At 40.0% G+C, this 26,735-nt stretch overlaps 1 protein-coding gene across 13 annotated transcripts in view; it reads left to right on the top strand.

The window, feature by feature from the left end:
* LOC149201970 (pre-mRNA-processing protein 40A-like) overlaps positions 1-26,735 on the top strand; it is a 415,839-nt gene that overhangs the window by 228,613 nt on the left and 160,491 nt on the right. The gene's annotated exons all lie outside the window — the stretch shown is intronic.

Raw genomic sequence — 26,735 nt, 5'->3', positions numbered from 1 at the left:
AATTTTATCTGTATTCTCTGGTTTATTTCGCCTACTTGTTTAGTTACTAACAACTTATTTAACCATATAAACACTGAAATAAACACAATACAGTGTCAACAATCTACAGATCAATAGTTGAAAGAAATGAACAAACACACAACAGACACCGTTATTTTTGGACAATTGTCCCAGGAAAAACCCAACTTGGGAAAACCGGTGCAACAATTCTGAGGGTTATATTATTATGTAGTCTTTCTGAGTAACATTGGGTGCCAAACTGGCTCTCCTGACAGAGATATAAAATCTGGCAGTAATACCTCTCCTCGGAAGCAAATATTCTGAAAATCTGCCCCACGAAACCCTCTCCAACACAATCTGAAGCAGTGCATCAACCCTCTTGGCCCCTGCATCACCCCTGAGAGGCTCTGCACAACCTCTCTAGCCCTGCGTCGCTTCTGCAGCCTCTGCTTGGATGACGCAGGCCCTTTTGGCCTCTGTGCAGTCACTGTTGGCCTCTGCGTGGCTCCCTTTGTCTCTGCTTCTGCGTTGGTCTTCAGACACTATCTTTGCCTCTCTGCCTCTCTGCCTCATACTCACTGCCCCTCGCTGCAGCTCTTATGACTGGTTCGATTTCTCTTAGCAAACCCCGCTCTAGAAAATCGAACTGACTGATCACTCTAGTGTATCTCCAACTGACCCTCAAACCTCTTCTTATACTTTTTCTGTTGAGTCTTCAACGGCCGAGATTACATCTCTAATCAACGGCCAAATTAGATTTGGCTTGATCCATGTCATTTAGAACCTTATAACCCAATTTTATATTAATGCCCATTAATATTTTATTTTCCCTAAGTTTAGACTGGGGAACTCCATTAAAAATATTAATTATTTTAATATCTCCTTAACTGGGTAGAATCTTCCCAAACCATTTCTGGGTCTTGGAGATCTCATGTGCTTTAGCCTCTCGACAAATTTTCATAACTAGAGCATATCCGATGCTACCCCAAATCAACACTCCCTCTTAGCGAGGACTGTGCTCTAGTAATACTCCACCGTTGAGCGTCATCGTGATTATACGACACCGGTACCTGTGCTGATGCTAGGTCTCCCCGCCCAACATCCTCTGCATTGCTACATCCTGTACTGTTGCCCATGGCTCTGCCATTGCCACAGCTACATTCGTACGACAGCTCCCCCTGCATCCGTGCTGCTGATGGTCCTTTCTCCCAACACTGCATCTGCACTGCAGTTCTCTCTCATCATGCTACATTGTGCTACTGCTACTGCTACTGCACTGCAACTCAGTTACTGAGAAGTAACTGATCCACCCAACTACTGACATCCTTGTCATGCTAGAAACCCTCCCGATGCTCAAGCTCTCTTTGCCACTATCATGTGCTCCCTCTGCTACCTTTGCGTTGTCACAACAACTCTGTGCTTCTCGCACTGCTGCAACCTCCTCTATGCCTCTCGCACTGCTGCAACCCCCATTGCGCTGCCAGGGACTACTACAATGTAGCACTCTTTGCCGCTTCATCCACATTGCTTCTACTGCCATCCTGCTACTGTCTCTTCAAGGCTCCTGTAGCCGGATCTGATCCAAGAGTTTGGGTACCTCAAGGATCTTGCCCCTCATCGCCTGTTGTCTTCCTGACTACAGCTCGATGTCTCCCCACCTCTTCTCTAGAGGTACATGAGCACTCATGGCACAATCATCATCATCTTCTACCTCTTTTCCGCCTTCGCTGGGGCTGCCTTGGAGTCAGATGCCTCTCCCTTATTCTTCTTCCTCGGACATTCGTTTGCATAATGCCCCAGTTCCCCACAGTTGAAGCATGTTATCTTGGAGAGGTCCTTTTTCTTCTTCTTCCCCTTCTCCCCTGCAGATGCCATTACTGCATCCTCTTCCTCCTCTTTCTTGACTTGGGCTCCTTTGCTGCTACTTCCCGTCTTGGTTAGCCGTCTGATCTCTTCTTAGCGAAGAGCTGCCCACAATTCTTCCCAATCTGGAAGATTCGCTTTGCCCATAATGCTCTAGACGAATGTCTCCCACTCCTCGGAGACTGCGTTTACGGTGGTCCTCACCATCAACTCTTGATTCGGCATGGCCCCTATGGAAGTCAGTTGGTCCTGGATCTCCTGCAACCTTCTGAGAAAGTGATCTACCTGCTCCCCCTTCTGCATTTGGTACGACCGCCACTGATTCTCCAGTAGCATCTTCCTTGGCACGGAGGTGCCTTGATATAATGTCTTCAAGGTATCCCACCTTTCCTTTGCCGCCTCCTTCTAGGCAATATGTTGGACCACATGATCCTTGACCCCATCAAGGATTATGCATTTCGCCTTGGCCATTGCATCCTCATACTTTTCATTATTAGCTGGGTCGATTGGGATCACCACGGTTCTCAAGACAAAGTCCTTGATGCGATATCTATCTAGAACGGACAGGATCCTGGCCTTTCAGATGACAAAGTTGGACGCCCTGTCCAGCTTGTCCTGATCCCTCAATCCATTCATGGCCATCTATTTGCCCTTCCTTTCGACTCCTCTGAGTCTCTACTTCCCTCTAGAAGTTCTCATCAACTCCCTCTGAGTCGCTACTTCCCTCTTGGAAGTTCTCTGCTAGACTCCCTCTGAGTCGCTACTTCCCTCCTGGAAGTTCTCTTCTAGACTCCCTCTGAGTCTCGATTTCCCTCTTGGAAATCCGCCTGCCAATCGTCGAGTCACACCTCTCCGATCTCCTATGCACCTGCAACACTGATTTGGATTTCTTGGCTAGAAATCCGCCTAGGTAGCGACTCCCTCTACCTTGGTTTTGCCCCGTTAGGTACTGTTCTGTCTCGGCAGCAACAACACCCCACCAACTTCACTTCCCGCAATCTGGCCACAACTTCCTATGCCCCAGCAACTGAAGGACTGAGCCTCTAGGCTCTGTGCAATCCTGGGAAGGCTGATTTGCTCCCTTGGCCAACTGCGTCAACCCTCCTGGTCTCTGCATGGCTCTTCGTGAGCCTCTTCTGCCTCTTTCTGCCTCTACGCTGGCCTCTCTCTAGTTCGAACTCATGACGCAATCCCTCTGCGTCAACCCTTCTTTGCTGTTTTTTGCCTAGGAACAACTTCTGTCACTTGGGAAAACTGTTTTTGTTGCAAATTCTCTGATTCAGCTGGCGCCTTCAGCTCTGCCATCATCTGTAACCCTCTGATACGATGTTGAAATTTCTAAGTATTACCTATTAGAAGTTTTATCTGTATTCTTTGGTTTATTTCGCTTACTTGTTTAGTTGCTAACAAGTTATTTAACCATATAAAAACTGAAATAAACACAATACGGTCTCAACCATCTACAAATCAACAACTGAAAGAAATGAACAAACACACAAGTGACACCGTTATTTTTGGACAATTGTCCCCGAAAAAACCCAAGTTGGGAAAACCGGTGCAACAATACTGAGGGTTATATTATTATGCAGTGTTTATGAGTATAACTGGGTGCCAAACTGGCTCACCCGACAAAGATATAAAGTCTGGCAGTAATGCCTCTCTTCAGAATCAGATATTCTAAAAGTCTGCCCACAAAACCCTCTCCAACACAATTTGAAGCATTGCGTCAGCCCTCCTGGCCTCTGCGTCAGCCTGAAACCCTCAACATCACCCCTCTGAGGCTCTGCGCAGCCTCTCTGGCCCTCTGCGTCACTTCTGCAGCCTCTGCGTGGATGATGCATGCCCTTCTGGCCTCTGTGTGGCTCCCTCTGGCTTTGCGTCTGCCTCTCTGCTTCTACGCTGGTCTTTTGACACTATCTCTACCTCCCTGCCTCGTACTCACTGCCCCTTGCTGCAACTTTGGTCACTAGTTTTATTTCTCTTAGCAAACCCCGTTCTAGAAAATCGAACTGACTGATCACTCTGGTGTATCTCTAACTGACCCTCAAGCCTCCTCTTATACTTTTTCTGTTGAGTCTTCAATGGCCGAGATTACACCTCTAATCAACGGTTAAAATTAGATTTGGCTTGATCCATGTCATTTAGAACCTTCTAACCCAGTTTTATATTAATACCTATTAATATTTTATTTTTCCTAAGTTTAGACTTGGGAACTCCATTAAAAATATTAATTATTTTAATATCTTCTCAACCGGGTAGAATCTGCCCAAACCATTTCTGGGTCTTGGAGATTTCATGTGCTTATTGTCTCCACCAATTTTCATGGCTAGAGCACATCCGATGCTACCCCCAATCAACAGGAATGTCGAGAAGCACCCTTTTTGGAGAGTCACGTGCCCCACATTGGGGAAACACTCCCCCACAGGTGTTAGCAGATCTTCTCATAAAGGAAATGCTAAGCGACATTATTAGAGTAATTGAAAACAGTGAACAATAAAATCGAGACTATTGTCTGAAATGCATGTGTCCTTAATATCATATTTATCAAGATACTGGACATAGAGTAACATGCCATTACAGAAAACTGTCGAGTTTGCCAGGGTAGTTCATAGAAAATATTTCACGAAACTGAAGAAAGAACCTAGTGGGATCTGTTGTTTTCTGACATATTTTTTTTATTGATGAAGTCATGAATATCTGATACTGTTTACTATTCTTGCTGGATATTTATACCCAACATAATTAGTATCAGGCTACAAAACAGCTGTAGTTTTTAGTGGCCTGTTAACATCTATACATGGACATGGTTTTGAGTGGTTGAGTTAGAGGAGTATGATCTCATTCTTTGATGGATGATTTCATTTTTGATGGACTTTTCTACATATCTTGACGCATTATCTTTCATTTGGAGTCATTGTTGAGGCATAGTTCGTACTTCTAAGGAAAACTTGTTTGTTTAGCACAGGAGGACATCATTGGCACAATTTCTAAGGCCAAGGAGCCCCTATTCGAGGAGAGCATTCCTCTTTCTAAAGATGATTTATCATTGCGCATCTTCAAGGGTGCACCTTTTAAAAGGCACGTTGATAATATCTTGATTGGGCAAAGGGTCAGAAGGATGAATGGACTTGAGAAGAGGAGTGCTCCACATTCTTAGGTATTTTTATTGATATTTTTGGAGAGGAAGTTGCTAGAAAGTCTTTTATGAAGAGTGCCTTACCTTGAAGTTAATTCTAGATTCTAGACCTTACCTGATAATGGATCCACAACCTATTAGAGTGTTCTGTATGATATGTTATAAGAAGTCTGTTTAGAGAAGCTTTTAGAAGAAGCACTCCTTCAAGTTATCTTTAGAACACACTTTTCTTCACATAAAGGCAGGGTGCACCACATAGATGTATCTAAATGCTCTTCTAGAAGTATCTATACTTAGAAGCCTATAGAAGAGGGTGCCCTAGGAGTTTGTAAAGAATTCTATTGACTGTAAATGCAACTATAAAAGGGAGTTACATCCTCATTTGCGTGGTGTCGTTTTATGGTGGAGAAAAAAACTAGGCTATTGGGTTGAACATTGCAGATATCTTTGCAAGATTTGGAGCTTCAATGTGGACATATTCAGGGCTGTGCTCTTGCATTGTAAGGTTGCCTATTTTCTCTCCTTTGCTGGAAAATATATCTACTATTACAAGGTTTGTTAACCAGCGTGGGAGGCCTGAAAGTGTGATGTGTTGTCCTCTTACGGCTTATGTATGTCAGATATGGATTGTGCTATATAGGGGGGCTTTTATTCAGTATAAGATTGTTTCTTTACTTATATATTCAGATTTCATATTATATCCTGAGGCATGTGCTGAACAGAAGTGCTGTAGTATTGTTTTGAGCTCTGTACATTGGCTATATGAGTAATTTTCAGACCTGTTATAGCTGATAATACTATTGTTTATGGCATGCTTGTTCGTTTAATGTGCTTCATAACCAAGTCCCAACACTTTTAAATGTTTTTGACTTCATAGCCCATTGGATAAGAAACTCATCCACTTGACTTCAGCACAGTATAAATCTACAATTTCTGTATTGCCAAATGTAATATTAATAACTTGGTTTTACGGTGCATTGGCAATCCTATTAGGGAAAACCCTCGTGTTGGAAAGAACCAACCTAAGGTAAGAACTGCACCAATAGCATAGTTAGAGGCGTTTGTCTCAATTTCAAATGGTTGTTGTAGGGTTGGTAATTTGAGCATTGGTGCAGAGTAGAGGTGATGCTTCAACTTAGCAAACGCTTTCTGTTGGGATTTAGACCAAAGGAACTTTGCTTTCACTCTGCCCTTGTTGACTTGACTCAAAGGCCAAGTGATATTAGAGAATCCCAACACGAACCTGCGATAGAAATTGGCAAGACCCAGGAAGTTGCGGAGCTCTGTTAGAGTGGTTGGGGTTGGCCAATTCTGAATAACTTGTATCTTGGTTGGGTCCACATGTACGCCTCACTCATCAATAATGTACCCCTGATATTGAACCTGGGTCATACCGAATGTGCATTCCTCCAAATTGGCACACAATTTGTGTTGTCGCAGGGTTTGGAGGACCAGGCGAATATGGTGTAGGTGCTCTTCCGAGCTCTGATTGAAGATCAGAATGTCGTCGAAATACACTACTACGAATGAGTTGGTGAGGGGTCACAAGATGTCGTCTATCAGCCTCATGAAGGTTGTAGGGGCATTTATCAACCTGAAAGGCATGACTAGCCATTTGAAAAGGCCCTCCTTGGATTTGAAGGAAGTTTTCCACACATCAGAGAGTTCAATTGGTACTTGCTGATAACTAGACTTCAAGTCAATCTTGCTAAAATATTTGGCCCCCTTGAGCTAGTCTAGAAGGTCATCTATCCTCGAATGGAGTAGCTTCTTTCTTCCCACTCCTCCAGTAGTGCATTTAATACAATTGTAGTCATTTCCCCATCAGACATGACTTCTCCTAGATCTTGTAGTTGATCCCAGATCTCAGATATCCTCATAAAGTATGAGGCTATTCCATCTTCCCTTGACATGTTCAACTTGTAGAGTTCTTGCCTTAATGAGATGACTTCTCTAGTAGTGCTTACAGAATACAACTCTACCAGTTTGTCATAGATTTCTTTTGATGTTTCGAGTTTAGATACATATGGGATGAGAGGATTGTTGATGGATTCTATGAGAATCCTTTGAGCCCTATCTTCCCCTTTCATATACTTGGCAAGAGCTTGAGCATCTTCCTTTCTTGGTTTAGTGATAAAACCTTTGGCATGTTGCATAACCTCATTTTCAATGAGATTCAAATCTGTCCTTTTCTTCCATGCAAGGTAGTTTGAAGACCCAACCAATTTGTTGCTTTCCTTGCAAAAATACATTTTGACAGATTCAAATGTGGACATAAGTATACTTACTTGATAGGATGCTCCTTCTTGCTGCTTTCTTGATGTTGATAATGAAATAGAGGATAGAAAACTTCTCCTTGATGAAGGTAGTTTTCTTCAAGAATGATCCTTGATCCCACAAAGAGTGAGATGCCACTGCCTTTTGATCTAGCTTCCTTTGTATGAATAGTCTTCATAATACTTTAACTTGAGTAGATGTAGGGTTTTGGCCTTCTCCCTTTTGATGGTGATTCCAATACTTTTTTGTAGACTTCTTTTATCTAGGGTTTTGACTTCAAGATGATCTTCACTTTGATGCCTTCTTTGAGATTTGATCCATGAGTGTCCCTTGATAAGGCGCCCTTCCTTGACTTAGTCACCTTAGCTCTGATACCATGTTGAGAAATCTAGGGTATAGTAATTAAGTGATTTCTCTTCAATTAGTAATTGCTTGTGAGTGCTTTTGACTTCTTTAGATTAGGATCTTCTTTTACTTAAGTTATTAGTGTTCTTCTTCATCAAACAACTACCAATGCATAAATCATAAAGTGACAAGAGACACAAAATATAGGCTATCAGCCAGGGCCAAAACCTCTCACTCTTTGAGAGGAAAACCCGCACAAATTCTTCTTCTTATAGAGATTCAATTGATGAATACCAAGACCACAACCCTTGACCTATTTTCCATAGACACAACTTTTCTTGATGAGATCCTTTGACAACGACAGTCAGCCTTCTGCTCCTTTCCTTTTCTTGGCTCCTCTTCTTCTTCGACTTTCTTCAACTTCAAACCTTCAGCCTCCCTTCTAGAGTTGACCTTCTTTTTATCTCAACCTTCCTTCTTCTAGTTCTTGTCTTGACCTCCCTTCTAGAATCAACCTTGTTGCAACTCGGCTAGGAGGAATGCTACTCTTTCTCGACCTCTTCTGCTGCAAGTAAGCTCTTGCTGCCTCACACATGAAGATATTATAAACCCAAAAACAAATAAGAAAATAGCTCGGACTATACTCCTCTTTCCTTTGTTGTGCTTCACTATACTATAAGCTACCTCGTTCTACTTCACACTTTTTTGCTTCAAACTTGATCACCGAAAATTTTGACTTGAAATGAAGACGCACTGCACTATATATAGTTGTTTCCCAAGGTAATAAGCCGACTTGATATCAAGTTGAGTTGACATGTCAGTTGGAGAGATAGTTAATTCCACTTTGAAGCCGACTTGAGGTTAATGCTTGTGCTTGGTCTTGGAGGGCTACTTGACATTTCTATGGACTCGTACACAAGTGTAATATGCCCAAGAAGGGTCCTTCATCAATGACATAGACTCAAATTGACTTTTATGACTAGATGACAAATTCTAAAGGCTCACAATGGGAGCCATCATTAAAATAAAATTCCTCGCTCATGAAACCCATGAGACAAGCATTACAGTAATAATTTTATTTTTCTTCTTTTCATCAATTACATAAAATCACAATTACACATGTCATTATGAAGACCGAACCTAGTTACACTTTTCAACGGATCCCACCCTAGCCAAGTCCTTCCTTTCTCTCATTTGTTTGACACAATTGTTTTGAGGCACTTTCATCTGATTTTTGGCATTCAGGGAGAGAGATTCATTGGGTTGTTGGTTTGAAAGGCATTTTGTGGTTTGGAAGCTACTTTGTGGCAACAAAGTTTTGGTCAGGAACAACGAGACCCAACCTTTGGAAATACAACCTAAATCTAAGGCTTGTGGCCAATACCTGAAGGGAATTACTTGCAAAACAAACTATTTGTGGAACAAATTTGTTATAGATCTGACCCAAAAATATATGAGAATAGAAATAAACCCAAGAATAACAAGATAGAAATAGATAGAAATGCTTTTTTATTATCAAAACCCTTAAGGTAGGGCAACACCATACATTCACTCCTTAAGGAAGGAGAACACTCCACAAGCCATATGCCTGTTCATACAATAATCCTTCACTCCCTCTCCATGTGGAGTCTCTAGCCTCTATATAGGCCTCATACATACAATACCATGGGTCATTACCATGGTTCCCTCATACCATCAATCTAATACCATGGGCCCATTACATTATTATTAACTACTTGTGGTCCCTTACATGATATGGGTTAACCACCTTATTTATTACTATGGCCCATCCCATTATTACATTATTACCTTGGGTACCTCCCTTGGTACCCCATATTATCCCCCCTAGGTATATAACATTCCACCCCCCTAAGCATGTTTCGTCCTCGAAACATGGGAAGAACACAAATAATAAGATCTACTCAAAAGAGTAGTCCACTGGTGCCATGCACGTGCATCTAGCCATCCAAGAGAAAGGTGAACCCTCGATCTCGCTGGTGCTTCGTTCGCTTGAGATGGAAGTTGACCGTGGCAGCTCTTCTGTGTTGATGTGTAGTAGGTGGATCGTCGCTCCTCGCTATCCGTCATACGGGGGTTGTTGTCCTTATGGCTAATTGGTTGCCATCTTGTTGGTTGTTTTCTTGCGGGGTGATGTGGGTGATGATATGTTGAAGTTTTAACGCACGGTGTCTTTTTCTTTAATTCACCCTGTTAGTGTCAGTCTTTCCAGCCTTCCTACAGTGATCAAATGTGCTCTTACAAAGTGATTTTGAAGTGTCAAGGTCAAATTTTGTCATTTCAGTGAGTCTTCAAGCAAAATTTGGTCACTAGGCATTAGGTCTAGGGTTTGCCCAAATGTCGGTCTATGTCACCATTCAGCTGAGTTTATCATCATTCAGAGGGTTTTCATTGTCATGTCAGTGTCTAATGAGTCATTTCACACCTTGTTCATGCTTCAGTTGTGCCTAGGCAAGCTCATTTCCCTCTCCTAGGGTTTTGAAGGCAATTTCTCTTGGATGGTCAAATCACCGGCAAAACTTGTTTCCTGATGTTCATACACCTTTCCCTATACCTAAAGTACCTTATCAAACACTTCCCATCCCTTAGATCCGCCAAATTCCTCATTTTTGTACAAACCCTAGTTTCTAGCTACAACCTGGCAATTTTCTAGGTTGGGCCTGTGTTTTGCTCTTTTCGACCCCTTCCCCTCACTCAATCTCTGAGATTCCACTTTCCCCTGCTTCCTAACATCCCTCCCCACTCCCAAAAATTTCCCCAAGAATTTAGAAGACCCCTATCCCCTTCATCTCGCTCCATTTCGACAAAATTCCTTGCTTCACACATCGGGACAAGTCGCACTCAAATGATGTTCCAGAGCAATCAGAGATGAATTTTGCAAAACTGAGAGAGGTTTTTGTCCAAAACATGCCAAGGAAGAGAAACCTCCTTCACTTTTTGCACAGGTGTCATGGTTTGAGAGAAATGTCAAGAATACCGTTGCCTCAGGAGAATCAAAGGCACCTCTGAAGTGACCTTGGGAAAATCAAGTTTTCTCCTAGCTCGGTTGACCAAATGACTTGCTTGATGGGTAAAATGATAACTAGACACAAAGATCTTTCCAATGACCTATCATAAGCTCAATTTGGGGTTGAGGAAGGTATTCAAAAGTTGACTGCAACAACACTCTTCCTTGAGGCAGCCTCATTGGACACTTTTTGACCAGTCTTGGGAGATTTGATTTTTGACAGGTCAAAACAACTCCAAATTGAAAAATTCCGGTTGGGTTGGAAAGTAGACTCAAAGACCTTTCCAACGAGCTATCCTGCACCCAATTCCGACACCGGGAAGGCCTCCAAAAGCCTCCTGCAAAAGCGCGACCACTCGAGCAGGGGCGCGACCACTCAGAGGCCTCTCTGCAGTGTATTTTCCTAAGGGGCGCGACCACTCAAGCAGGGGCGCGACCACTCAGGCTGTAAGTGCCAAATTGACTCAAATTTCCTCCAAATTTGCAAATTGGAGTGAGGTAGGCCTCCTAAACATTTTAAGTGATGGTGCCATGGATTCAATGATTGGTTTTTGCTCATGTTCACCATGCAAAAAATTATCAAAAGATAGGTTAAGTGACTTGTTGTTTTGCAAGCTTATGCTAGGGTTTGTTTGTTTCTCAAGGTTCTTTATTCCTTTGTTCCCTCCATTTGTTTTCCCATTATAAAATCACAAATGTTAAAGTGTTGTTGTTATCAACTCATTTGCAAAGAAATGCTAAAACCCCAGCCCAATTCCATGAAACCCAAATCCCTTCTAAACCCTATTCAAACCCTAGTTTCCCTCATATATCATGCTCAAACCCTAAACACTATTGCACACAGCAAACATATGTAAAAGGCACAGCAATGAATGAAAACAAACATAGTGAAAAGAAAAAGAAATTGATGACAGAGGCATGCACATAAAAATTATGAAAAAACAGAGCAAAAATGTAACTTGCATAGCCTAGTACAAAAACAAAAGAAAGGACATCTTGCTGCACAAAAATCAGAGGTTAGTAGCTATATGGTGTTCATGCAAAGATTATCAAATGTACAGCTGCAATGTTTTCAAAAGGAGCAGTTTGCTGTGGCTAGGGTTTGCACAATGACATGGTATTCCTCCCTAATCCCTAAACTCTGTTTTCCCTTACCTTTCCCCTCATGAAAACCCTAATTCAATTGCTCATTAATCCTCTAAAAATCCCTATGCAATTGATATCCCTTCCCTTTTGTTAAAGCATGTAATTGAAACCCTAATTCACCCATGACAAAAGCAAATATGAAAGCTGCCAGCATTGTAAAGGAACTGCTGTTATGAAATATGGTTGGCAGCATTGTTAGTAGTTTTCCTAGTCCCAAACCCTAATTCATTTATCCCCTCATTTCGCCCATACCCTGATACTGATGCCCTCATTCCCTCCATCATGTAAATTTTTATTGTCCTTTCCCTTGGTGATCAAAACACACATTTTCCCTAATAAAGTATTGATTTGCAAATGATGAGAGATGAGATGGCATGTTTGACATTGTGTGATTATTTCCTTCAAAGTTCCCTGTTTTTTGTATATATTTTCCCTTTCCTTATATAAACTCCCTCCCCTAACATTTTCCTCATGATTTTTCCCCTTGAAAACAACATACTTCTCAGCATTTTGCAGGCAGGGCAGCAGTCATCTTTGCCTATTTGTTCCACCTTGCTCAATAACATCATGTCAACCACTGAGACTAATGAGCAAGGTGATGACCGATCTTCATCCACGGAGGTTGAGACACAGCAGAGGCCTCGTAAGGGTGGCAAAGGTGGTCATCACAAGAGAGAAAGAGCTTGATGAACTATGGAGGATCCGCGGTAACAGAGGCTTGAACCGCAGGAGGCCTGGGGACCCATTGCCCGCTGACAGGGAGTCATTGCTCATCCAAGCAAATTTTCGCTTGGAGAGATTGTTGGAGAAGGCAAATCATGACAAGGAGCTCCTCCGCAACATGAAGACACATTATTGGGCCAGATTACATGTTTGCAAGGCTAAAATGAAAATTCTCCAAAGGAAGCTGTCAGAGGCCCAGAAGAAGAAGAAAAGGACAAACCCACTCCGTATCTTGGCTGAGGCATCCCTCACTCACCATGGTACTCATTAGCCTTCATCCAGCAGCAAAATCAAAAAATTTTGAGAGTTTTGGGGCATTTTGGAAATTTTTTGGAAATTTACAGGTTTTTGCCTGTGGAGTGGTCTCACCCCCCGCGCGACCACTCGTGAGGATTGCTCGGAATTGCAAAAAGTTGACATTTTTGGAAAGGGCATGCAAAAACTAAAATTACCTATACTTGGGAGAAGCTTGATTTTGAGATTTGGGCCTCCAAAAGCTCAAAATACATCAAAAAATTGACTTTCTGCCCACTTTTTGAGTTGCAGAAAGTGACCTTGGGAGAATTGACTTTTGAGGGGTCAAATCAACTCCAAATCCAGAAATTCCACTTGGGATGGAAAGTAGACAGACCAAGCTTTCCAATGAGCCATCTTGCACTTGATTTGGACCAGTGGAACCCACTCAAAAGTTGCTGCAAAGGGGCGCGACCACTCGAGCAGGGGGCGCGACCACTCGAGCTGAATTTTGCAGTTTTGACTTTTCAGGCCAGAAAACACTGTTTTCACCTTGGTTGATGATTTTTACTTGTAGATGATGGATGAATGTATAATTTTCATGGCACATTGATAGATTTTATCTCTCTTTACCCTTCTAGAAGCTTCCTTGATGTAAAAAGTGAATAATTAATGCATGGATGAGTTAGCTAAGTAATAGAGGCAAGTTGTTTGACTACCTATTATCTAGTGCTTAGTTTAGAATCAGTTCAAACTGCTCCTAGGAAGCTGAGCTCGACCCCTAGAGGTGGGGAAAGGAGTTAGATGGTCTATATTATGCCTTCTCTTGCTCATTTTCATGGTTGGACTCTTGTGGGAGAAGTATTATTGCATATTGTACATCTATTACTGCAATTTAAGGAAAAGGAAGGCCAGGGTTTTGCAGACATCATTGTGGATTCTTGTGGATTGTTGTGTTGATGGTGTGTTCTCTACATGTTATTGTAAGTGTGTTTATGTGTTCCATCTCTTTCTTTGCTGCTAATTGAACAGATGAAGTGATAAAGTTTGAATTCATGCATGCCATGCTCAGCTTTTAATTTTGTTCAATATCTATGTTTTCCACTGTCTAAAGAGGATTCAAAGTTGTTGTTTGCCCTCTTTAGCTCCTCTTCTATCATTCCTGATCATCCATCTCAGATTAAGGCATCAGCACTCACTCCTACCTTGCCCCAAAGATCCCCCTGCAAAAACTGAGCCCAATCCCCGCACCCTGAATTGCACTCCCTCCAAATTGCCACCAAAAACCCCAAAAATCTTTAAATCAACCTCCCTTATCAATTTACTAGCCTAAAATCTTTATTCCTAATTGGTCAGTTTATCCTATTGAAAGATCTACCGAATCTGACCCGAGAGAGCCTTCTCATACCTCGTAGGGCTAGCTACGAGGTGAAATGGTTTGATGTTGCCTTGAAGGTTTACCTTCCTCAGCCTAGGGTGAAATCTCAAGCGCTAACACACCCTGCTGTGGTGCCTGTTGTGGTGTCTTCGTTTCCAATATGACTTCAACCTCTGAACCCTCATCAGATGTGTCAGTACCTGTAACCTTTTCTGCTTCAGCCTCTGTTTGTGTTTGATTGTCAACCATCAAAGGCTCATCATCTGATGTGTAAGTGTCATTAGAGCTTTGTGCTACTGCCTCTGTATTCTCTGTTTGGGTCTTAATGGAAATATCCTGCAATGTAATTTTCTTCTTTTTATACCAAAGCTTCAGGAATTTCTTTTGCACATTAATATTGACAGTACCCACAGATTCCATCCAAGGATATCCCAAAACAACATCCATGTTATCCATATCTGTAGTATAAAAGTCACAATGCAACACATACTTATCCATAGAAAGCTTCAAATCTTTATAAACTTGAACATCCTCATTATCAACCTGTATGTTTTCAATGTGTTTTGTTGGAACTTGCAATTTTTTTGCCACATTAACATTGATGAAATTATGCTTGCAACTAGGATTTATAGAAACAATGATCTTCTCTTTCTGAATCAATCCATGAACCTGCAATAAGGAGACACCTGTAGCAAATAACCCCTTATGTGTCTCATTCTCCTTTTTTCTAGCCCGAGACCATTTCTCCCAAACGAGTTTTTCAAATTCTGCATCTGAAAATTTGGTCAACTGCTTCTGGTCAAGTGATAACCACCATTTTTCAGCCTCATCTCTCATATTAAGCTTCATTGGAATCTTCCAATATGTCCCATGTATGTACTTGTATCTCTGTATGAATTCTTCAATAGTAGGACCATCATCTTTCCCTGTAAATTATAGCATCTCCATGAAGAGGGTTTGAGAAAAATTCACTTACTTGGCGAAAATTTGAAATTGTCACAGTTTAGTCAATATTGCTCAGAATCCCTATTATGACCTGTTTTTGGAAATGAAACAATCATTCTGCATCTGCCCATGTGATAAAAATCCTGATCCAGGCACTAGAATTCCAGATCTGCGCTGCAACTCTCCCGCCGTCACCAAAATTTCTGCAAAAGAGCTGATTTTAAATCAGCGATATCTCCTTCATCCGGACTCCGATTCGACTGATTTTTTTTTGAAATTAGGTATTTTTTCACAAAGATTCCAGATCTACAATTAGATTTTGCAGATCTTGCACCAAGACGTCCAGATCTGCGCCGCAAAGGCGTTGCTCTGAAAAATTGTCTGCAACCCCACTAATTTTTAGATCAGCGATATCTCCTTCATCCGGACTCCGATTCAACCGATTTTTTTTTGAAATTGGCTATTTTTTCACAAAGAATACAGATTTTGCAGATCTTGCACCAAAATGTATAGATCTAATTTGCAATTCGCCGCCCCTGAAACCCTGCAAAAAAAAAAAAATCTCCACTTTTGTGCCCAAGAAAGTGCTCTGATACCACTTGTTATAGATCTGATTCAAAAATATATGAAAATAGAAATAAACTTAAGAATAACAAGATAGAAATAGATAGAAATGCTTCTTTATTATTAAAACCCTCAAGGTAGGGCAACACCATACATTCACTCCTTAAGGAAGGAGAACACTCCACAAGCCATATGCCTGTTCATACAATAATCCTTCACTCCCTCTCCATGTGGAGTCTCTAGCCTCTATATAGGCCTCATACATACAATACCATGGGTCATTACCATGGTTCCCTCATACAATCAAAACTAATACCATGGGCCCATTACATTATTATTAACTACTTGTGGTCCCTTACATGATATGGGTTAACCACCTTATTTATTACTATGGCCCATCCCATTATTACATTATTACCTTGGGTACCTCCCTTGGTACCCCATATTATTCCCCTTAGGTATATAACAAAATTAGGGCAGAGGCTGAGGCTAGCCCTTCCTCTTGAAGCCATTTTAGGACAATGACCTAGTATCAAGGCGGAATTTGCTTGAAATGCAACAACTAGAAATTATTCTTCTAATTGATAAATTATTATGCAGTTTATTTTGTTATGGCAAAACAACGAATATTTCACATTGCAATTTCTTCACAATAAAAACACTGCGGAAAATAAACTGGAAACTGAGAAATAATATGCACACACTTAAAAATTTGACACAATTATTTTTGGACAATTGTCATTTGAAAAATCCAACACTAAAAACCCAGTGCAGCGGATGAGTATTTTATTATTATGCAGTGGTGAAAATCTGAGTACAACTGAATGCCAAAATTGATATTTATGATTGGTGATTACTAGGGGGGGGTGAATCAGTGATTCAAATTCTTTACTTTTGCTCAAATTAATTTTTTTCTTATGCAACTAATTGTTCATATTTGTGGTTAATCATTATTGAATTCCTTTTGCACGTGTCAAAAAGAGAAATTTGCAGAGTTATTTATCAAGAATTCAAAACATTCACACAATATTCAAGAATAAACCCATGAAGACACCAGATATAAGCGGAAACCCTGAAGGGAGAAAACCATGAATTTTGGGCTGAAAGTGATGTGAAGGCAAGATGCTACTCCTTTTTGCATCAGATTTTTGTAGGCTCCAACCTACAAGAGACTCCTACCTCAAAGGAAGATCCAACTCCCACAAGTTTTCTGCAGGTTACAACCCATAGGAGGCTCCTACCTCAACAGGCTACAACTTGTTCGTATTTAGGCTGCAACATAGAAGGGAACAAAAATTTCTCAATCACAACATCAAGTCACAAATGCTGGTTACCTCATATACAATTTTGTTGTCACGTTTACTGCTGAACTCCTTCTTTTCACCTTTTTTTTCTCTTCTGCTACTGCTCATCAACTCTCTAATCCAGACTCCTTCCCTTCAAAAAAAGGATTCTTCTTCATTCCACATTGTATGTTTTATAAGCAAGCCATCTTGGTTGTTTGTATTCTTTGCAGGAATATGAGATGAAACATAGTCTCTTGGACTTCCAAAAACTGCTCACAAGCTTGTCTCTTCACTTTCAATTTTGAAAATTATTTGTAATATAAAATAGAGCTGAACTAACAGCTCAATCAGTAATAATTACAAGAGATAAATCAGATTTGTATTATCTACATTTTCTGTTCAAAGAAATATATGTATTTCAGGTTTTCTCTCAATATTTTATGTCCCGCATTGATTAGCACATCCTTTGCACTTCACATCACTTTTAGCCTTTTACATTCAATCATTTAACATTCATGTACAATTTCCATTCAACACAAATTACCACCAATGTGCTCAATGACATCAATGCCAATATTACTAACATTCTCACCATTTGGCATTGATGACAACTTTTTCTGCTGCTGCTCATCAAATTACCTCTGGCTACCTCCCCCTTTGACATCAATGACAGGGGATTTACCTTTGGAAAAAATATGGATGTTGGACAATGTAGAGTGTTGTAATTGCAGATATTGTTTCAACATCTGTTTGATAAATCAGATATGTTGTTCAATACTAATACTGCTTAGTGATCCAGTTAGACCTACTTTTACTGTGGACAAATATTGTAAGGACCAACCCTAAGAAAATAGAATTGGGAACTAAAAATTATATAGCATTATATAAAACTTTCCCAAATTTCACATCATTGAATATATCATCTAATTTACATGTTATTAACTAAACCATAATGAAGTCATACAAAAGAATATTATAATAACATAGGTACCATTCACCAAGAGACGAGATTCAAACTTGACTTGCCGCTAATTGCCCTCCTTTGTTGTTGGTCGCCTCCAAGTGTGAATGTCGACGTGCTTAATCCGAATGCAATGACCCACCGGTTGACCTCCCAGCCTACTCCTTGGGTACTCTCCTTCCCCGCGGACCCCCGAGCTGCAATGGGGTTGTACAATGGAGGAATGTATTAGCTGGTAGAGGAGAGCACTCTTTGGCTCAAGAGTCCCCTCTCTAAAGTCCTCTACCTCACCAAACTCACTATAGCTCGTAGTCACTACTCTGACATAGTCTCATCCATCCAACAATAGGGTAAAGAAAAAAGTCCTTTCTCCCATGGTCTGCCCCTTCTTTTATAGGAGTCCTCATAGGTGACACTTGGCATTTCATGCATAATTAATTATTTTTGATAATTCAATAGTTTGATTATTCACCCACCCATGTGTCACTCTCTCATCAAGGGTCTCCAAAATTATTTACTTAAATTTTAATTTAAAACTAATATTTTTCCTCACCTCAACAAGATTCCTATTTCTTCTCCTAGTTGTCTCTTGATCCCCCTTTTTAGTTCTTACTTTGTGTTCATTACTAAAGTCAATTGATAAGTCAAGATTTGATCCCCTATGTACTCCCTGATTTAACTCAAGTTATCTCTTAGATGGATATCCTTACGTTGGTTGTTGCCACAAGGAGGTTCTCTAAATTTCTCTAAGATTTAATTTATTAATCTTATTTTAATTCACCATCCTCTTCTCTTAATTAGGTTTAACTATTTTATGATTAATATTTATCCTTACATTTTTGTCCCTCTTTTCCCTTTTTACCTAATTAAAATACATTATCTACCTAATATTTTTCAACATGGGGAGGGTAGAGTTTTTAAGGTAAAATATTTTATTTTTTCCTATGATCCTCTTAATCCAAGTTTTATTCTTGATTTAATTATCTCGGTTTCTAACATCATTTACCCTTGATGTGAATTTACCTGGTTTTCATATCTTGATTATATTTATTAATTTATTTATTTTTAATGATTCCAAGGTTGCTAAGTTTGGTCGTTCCCTTCAAGAACTTCCCTAGAAGTTCCAAGGGTGTCACGCCTAACAATTTATTTGTGATGCCAAGAGTGCCAAGTTGGTTGTGCCCTTCAAGAAATTCCCTTGAAGTTCCAAGGGTGCCACGCCACTAGCATTCAATGGCTATGACTGGAAAGTATAGGTGCAACGAAAGAGACCACTATCATCTCTTATGTTGCCTGCTATAGTGAGACTAATGGTGTCAGGGATCAAGGAATTCGCCTTGATGCGCGCCCTCCGGTAAAATCCTCATGAGCGACCCAACTTTGGGACCTGCCCTCATGACATCGTGATCTTCAAGGCGAAGGTGTTTCAACCTTTCCAACCCAAGTCACGGCGGGAGTGCTAGTGGGTGAGATTAGGGACACTGCCCCACCCCTCCCATGCAGTTCCATCCAATTGTACAACCCCATCACCCATATGTGAGTCATTCGGCCAAGCAACTAATCTGTGCCTACAACCACTAACATATCATCAGAATATAGATAAACATATATAGGAGGTTTCAGAATTGACTTGGAATTTCAAAGATAAAATAATATAATTTTTTATCAAACCAAGTGTCGTCAACTCATCATATGCGAGTGCCTCTGGTGGTTTCCTGCCATACTCAATAATCATCAGTAACAAGGTTTCTCAATGTTAGTCATTGTCATAATAGCATCATTAACATCACCTAGTCATTCGCATCATTGTTCATTGTGAACCAGAACTAATGCAAGTAGGTAACATAGGGGACACATCCATCATGGCTATCATCATCATAACATCAATGGAAACATACATATCCATCAAAGCTATCAACATCGTAACATCAATAGAAAACATACCTATCCATCAAAGCTATCATCATCATGATATCAATAGGGAGCATACATATCCTTTACTGCTATCATCATCATAAATTCAATAGAGACCAAACATAACCATTTATGCTACAATCATCATAGTATCAATAGAGAACATGCATAACCATTAATGCTACAATCATCATAATACCAATAGAGAACATGCATAACCATTAATGCTACAATCATCATAATACCAATAGATAACATACATAACCATTAATGCTATCTTCATCATAATATCAATGGAGAACATACATAAACATCACAACCACTAATATCACAACCACTAATAATAGAGTCATGTGTCCGGATCCTCAACCTGAGGTCCTCAAAGAATAAAGTGTGGGCCTTAGGGCTAAATAAATGTTAATGTCATATCACTATCAGTCGACTAGAGCAGGGCACTACAAATATTGCTGAGTGATTTCCATAGTTGAATTAATAGAGTATGTATTAAGGGTATGCTGCATATGGCCTAATCATATATACTGTTGTCTTGAATAATAAGGTCTTTGACAAAGGATGTATATGGTACATGATGCATATAATACCATGATGTGTATACAACACCAACCATAATCATAAGGCAATTCATGGATATACTTCCAAGGGTAATATGAATGTCAGTCATATGTAATAATGGAGAACCAGAAATTAAAAGCTGGATCATATAATATCGCCAACCAAATAATAATAATACTAGTCAAAATATTGTATGTTGTGCACCGACCCTAAGGGTTAGCTCAGTTGGTCGAGTACCCATTGCTAAGTACCTCGCCGTTGGGAGGTCACAAGGTCAACTCTCCTTGACGCCCTTGGGGTTACGCCCTGCTTGTTTGGCCGACGGGTTATACCTTCAGGTTGATCTGCCTAGATTTTCGCGTGGATGTAGCGGCCACCCAATGTCCATGAACCACCCTTAAAAAAAAATTGTATGTTGTGCGCTACAAATCCAAAGCACGATCGCCACATTCTAGATAAACAATGAGCTGGGTGGCATTATATATGTATGAGCATCAAATACCAACCAAAGATGTTGTGTATCCATTCCTTTTGGTAACACACTAATACGCCGAATCTGCATCTGAGAGTATATTAACATTTGGTGGTTTTAGTTTTGGCACTCAGCCAACAATATTTTCGGCGGTGTATGGATATCATGACACTAATGTAGCCTTTTCCATTTGATTGCTTAGGTTGAACGCCAGTGAAGTATGAGAAAAATGAATGCCACTGTAGATTGAGTTTCAAATGCATTGGCATGGCTTTGGACTAGTCAACGTGAAATCCGGAGTTTAGCATTGGAGGTTAATGCCCTATGTTGATACCATGAGAGCCAACGCATAAACAAAACCCTTAGGAAGTTCCATTCCAAAAATGCCCAATGCATTATATTAACACTGGCATCATTAATACAGTGTTATATAGCAATGCACCATAATATGTATAAACAAAAGATGATGTCATATAGTTTGAATATATCACGATTGACGATTTCGAAGGACCTTAATAAGTTAATACACACAACTAAAGTTGCAGCGTTGACGGTTTATATAAAATATAAATTCTATCCAGTCCAATGCCAGAGCGTGTTTTGCATCTCTTCGATCAAGGTTTGTGAAGCGCCTTTCCCCTTACTATTGCCTACCTTTACTACTACTGCTACTGAGCCAACTGCTGCTTCAACTGTTGCATCAACCACAAAATCACTGCATGCTGGTTGTGCATAAGATTTCAACATCCTTGAACTTATTCAAATCAACCTCAATTGCTTATGTAAATAGACTTTGAATGTGAATGAAAGAGACAACCTTAGAGATAGAGTAAGTGGAACTATCACGTGCGGGTATCATTCTTCAACGTGAGCAATTAGCGTGTACACTGTGATCGACTGATAGATATGCGACTAATGGAACTCTGACAAACTATATCATTAGCAATTGAAGTACAAATCTCAAATCTATGGCCATAACGCAGATGGAGGGACAATCTTTTCTGGCATCGACTTGCTGTTGAAAAGTGTAACTAGGTTCGATCTTCATAATGACATGTAATTTTGACTTTTGTAAATGATATAATAAAATTATTTTTGAAAGCCTTGCTTCATGTGTTTCATGAGCAAGTGATTTTATTTTAGATGGCTCCAATTGAGAGCCTTAGGATTTGTTATTAAGGTCAAAGAATTAATGTCATGTATGAAGGGCTCTTCTTGAGCGTATGTAAAATGTATATGAGTCAACCTAGTGTCTAGAAATCCCTCCAAAAGACAAGCATAATCCTCCTCTCTTAAAGTCGGCCTCCAAACGAAGTAAAGATCACATCGGCTTGCATTGTAAAGACACATCGGTTCACTAGTTCATGTCGGCTTAATAAGATGGACAAACTACTATATATACCTAGCTAGGCTCTTCGTATTAGGATACAGAAAAAATTCGGATCTGTTTCCGTGATTTTCGCATAACAGTTATAGTGATAAATTTGGTGATTTCGGATGGTTAACAAAAGTTAAGGAATTCAGATACCTTTGTAGTTTCGATGGGTAATCACAGTGAGCAGACCTCGCATCACTCTGAGATTTCGGTGAATAAAAGAAGCTCAAATTCCTTGTTTCAGTGATCTATTATTATGGAGAAATTTAGATGTCAAGGTACTGTTCAGAACTCGGACCAAGGTACAACAATCAAGGAAATTTCGATGCCTCTGTAATTTCGGAGCAACAAAGGAGATGACTAAAGTTTTGGTATCCTATCACAATTCAATGAAGATACTACAGTTCGGTGTAGTCAAGGGAATTCATAATTCTTTGCAAACACAGTGACAACAAGAATCTTTGTTACATGGTTGGACAAGTATAGATATGCTACAGTTCGGTGCAAAAGGAAACCACAGTTCGGTTTTGGTGCTATCCTCAAGAAGGACTTGATGACATCACAAGAAGCAAGGTCTCGTTATTTATGAAGAAGATCGAAGTGGAAGAGAATTGAAGAAGAAGGCTAACTGTCAAAGAGAACTTGTGTCTTGGTCTTGGAGTGGCTAATAGGTCAAGGGTCTTGGGCTTGGTATTCGTCAATTGGAATCTCTATAAAAATAATTTGTGCGGGTTCTCCTCTCAAAGAGTGAGGTTTTGGACCTGGCTCATGTCTACATGATGTGTCTCTTGTATATTTATGTTCATGCATTGGTTATTGTTTGATGAAGAAGAACACTAATAATCTAACGTGAAGAAGATACTAATCTAAAGAAGTAAAAAGCATTCAAAAGCAGTCACTAATGGAATAGAAATCAACTAACACTAATGCCCTAGATTTCTCAACACTTGCTTTGTTCTATCTCCTCTGCTTTGCATACTGGATTTGACTTGAAACACATGCACTCTTAGCCTCCATGAAAAGTTGAAGTGCCTTCCTCTGCATCAGTTTGAGTGTGTTCAGAAACCCATTATTTCTCGAAGGTGTCAAGCTCTGCGCACAACACAACATTTGAATAAAATCTGGCGTGAGAGCCACTATTTGAGTAGGCGAGCACCCTGAGAGACCTTCAACCAAAAGTGTAGACACGCCTCTTGCCAGCCTAGAATCAAAATCCGCTTCGTAATACACCTTCATGTCATCAATGAAGGCCCTGACACGAGGAGATTCGCGTAGCCTCACAACCATGGGGACCTTTGATCCTCGAACGACCAAGGGAACCTCTGACCTCTCGGCCAAGGGGACCTTTGAACCTCAAACGACCAATCTGAACCTTTCTATGAGGAGGGTGACGACACCAGGATAAGGAGGATTGACATGATTGGTAGGATGAAGAGCGCCATCAAGATGTAATCACTTTCAGGAATGAGAAGTCTTCGCACAAGAAGGGTCTGTAATCTTTGCTTGGATAATAATCCACATCTTTGCTTTGACAAAACTTTGATATTCACTCAAGGGTTCAGGACCAATGTTACAAGGCAATTCTCACATGTCAGTTCTGAATAATGATTGTGATGATAATCTGCGCATGGAAACAAACCTTACTGGACTGTTGCATTATGTCTCCAAGACTCGCAGATGGTTACAATTAAGATATTCGATCTTGGATGGTTACAAACCCCTCACACTCTGAATTTGGATATTCGATGTTGATACAATCTATGTTTTCGCTCTTAATATAGGCATCTTTGTTGTGGTATCTCGTGTACAGTTCAGATGTTAGAGTGGTATAATATTTTTTGTACAATGCATTGCCATCAAGTGTATAAACAATGAAATGCATATGGCTATTGAAGAAGATGCCTTGACTTCACTATTTGATGATGTCTTTTTCCTTGCTCCTTCTTAACTGCTTCAAATTTTTGACAAGATCATGTCCTTCCTATTCATCTTCTTTACTTCTTCTTGCCCCTGTAGTCTCCCCCATAGAGGGTGCATGCAATTTCAAGTTTTAGATTCTCCTTTTTGAAGTTACATTAGTGAGAAGCACCTGTAGGAACTATCCCTAGCTTGTTTCTCAGATACTCAAATGGTTCCCTAGCAAGAGGCTTTGTAAATATATCTGCTATCTGTTCTTTTGTGGGTATGTACTCCATCTTCACTATTTGCTCAACCACTTGTTCTTTGAGAAAGTGGTACTTTATAGGAATATGTTTGGTCTTTGAATGAAGCACAGGTTTTTTTGAAATGCTTAGTGCACTTGTATGTCGCATTTGATAGAGATAGGCTCACTGAAATTTACCTTCATATCCTGAAGTATTTGCTTCATTCACATCACTTTGGTGCAACAAGCTGCAATTGCTATGTATTCAACTTCTGTTGTAGATAGAGAAACTGATGTCTGTTTCTTGCTTAACCATGCAACCAGAGACTCTCCTAGGTAGAACGCACCACCACTTGTACTTTTCCTGTCATCCACACAACTGGCCCAATCCACATCTATGTTGTCAATGTAAAGTCCTTACCTTTTGGATACCATAGTCCATAGCCTGTAGTCCCTTTCAAGTACCTAAATATTCTTTTTGTTGCTAACAAATGGCTTTGTTTGGGTGCTGATTGATACCTTGCTACTAATCTGACTGCCAACATTATATCTGGTCGAGAAGTTGTTAGGTATAATAGACTTCCTATCATAGATCTATAAAGCTTTTGATCCACATCAGGCGATTCATCATCTGCACATAACTTACATCCAGTAGTCATGGGGGTTGAGATAGGTTTACAATCTTCCATTTGGAACCTTTTCAACATATCTCTTAGGTATTTCTCTTGAGAAATGAATATGCCTCCAGGCTTTTGTAGGATTTGGAGCCCTAGGTAGAAGGTAAGTTCTCCAATCATTGACATTTCGAACTTGGTCTTCATCTCTTCAACAAACCATTCTACTAGATGATATTTATTGCTGCCAAACATAATATCATCCACATACACAACTATAATTAGTAATTCATCTCCATCAGCCTTTATGTACAGATTACTATCATCTCCTCCTCTCTTGAAACCCTGTTTTTGAAGGTACTTGTCCAGTCTAGAGTACCATGCCCATGGTGCTTATTTAAGACCATATAGTGCTTTCTTTAACCTATAGACATAGTTAGGTTTATTTGATAATGAAAAACCTTCTGGTTGTTCCATATAGACTTCTTCCTCAAGATCATCATTTAGGAAGGCAGACTTCACGTCCATTTGGTACACCTTGAAATCATTGTAGCATGCAAAGGCCAAAAACATCTTGATTGCCTCCAGTCTCGCGACTGGTGCAAAAGTATCTTCATAATCAAGACCTTCCACTTGTGAGTAACCCTTACACACTAGTCTGGCTTTGTTTCTAACAACTTGACCTTGTTCATTCATCTTATTTTTGAATATCCATTTTAGTTCCCAAGTCTCGTTCTTCTCAATTTGGTCTAGCTCCTTGTTCATAACATCTATCCAACTTTTGTCTTTACTTGCCTCTACAAAGTTCTTTGGCTCTATTTGTGACAACATGACTATATGAACTTGCTCAATTTTTTCTACTAGTTGCTTCCTTGTTTGTACTCCTTCACTTTTATCTCCAATAATTTGATTTTCAGGGTGTTTCTTCTGATTGTGTCTCGAGGGTCCTTTTGAACAAGTCTCTGTATCTTCTAATTCTGCATCTTGTACTTCATTCTCTTTATTGATATGATGATGATGATCTGGAGGGTTGATAAAACCTATGCTCTTGTTCTTATTGGGTAGCTCTTCGTCAACCTTTACATCTATGCATTCCACAATCTTATGCAATCTTTTATTATAACATCTGTATCCCTTACTTTTTGACAAATATCCCAAAAATATTCCTTCATCATTATTTTTGATATAACATTTACTCCTGAATACTTTAAATTGCTTGATTGATGCCGGTTTCCCGTGCCATAGTTCATATGGAGTCTTATCACAGTTTGGTCTGAGATGTGCCTTATTGAGAATATGTACTGTTGTATGCACCACTTTTGCCCAATAGGTTTGAGCAATGTTTCTTTCTTGCATTATGGCTCCGGCTATTTGCTGAATAGGCCTGTTTTGTCTCTCTGCAACTCCATTCTGTTGCGATTTGTTTGTAATCGTATATTGTTGCTTTATCCCAAATTCATTATAGAGGTCTGCAAACTCATCTGATGTAAATTCCCCTTCTATGTCTGACTTTATGCACTTTATATTGCACCCTGTTTGATTTTCTACCAATCTCTTGAATGTTTTAAATTTCTCAAATGCTTGTGACTTATTTATGAGGAATGCCACCTAGGTCAATCTCGAATAGTCATCGATTACCAGCATGAAATATTGATCTCCTCCTGGTGCTTGTATTCTGGAAGGCCCGCACAAATCCATATGAACTAGCTGCAAAATCTTACTACTTGATAGTTTATCTTTGACTTTGAATGATGTTTATGT

The sequence above is a fragment of the Pinus tabuliformis genome, chromosome 2_1, assembly GCF_031772625.1.
Source record: "Pinus tabuliformis cultivar Carrire ecotype Pingquan chromosome 2_1, CPIR1, whole genome shotgun sequence".
Lineage (NCBI taxonomy): Eukaryota > Viridiplantae > Streptophyta > Pinopsida > Pinales > Pinaceae > Pinus > Pinus tabuliformis.
This window is presented reverse-complemented; position numbering and strand designations above follow the sequence as displayed.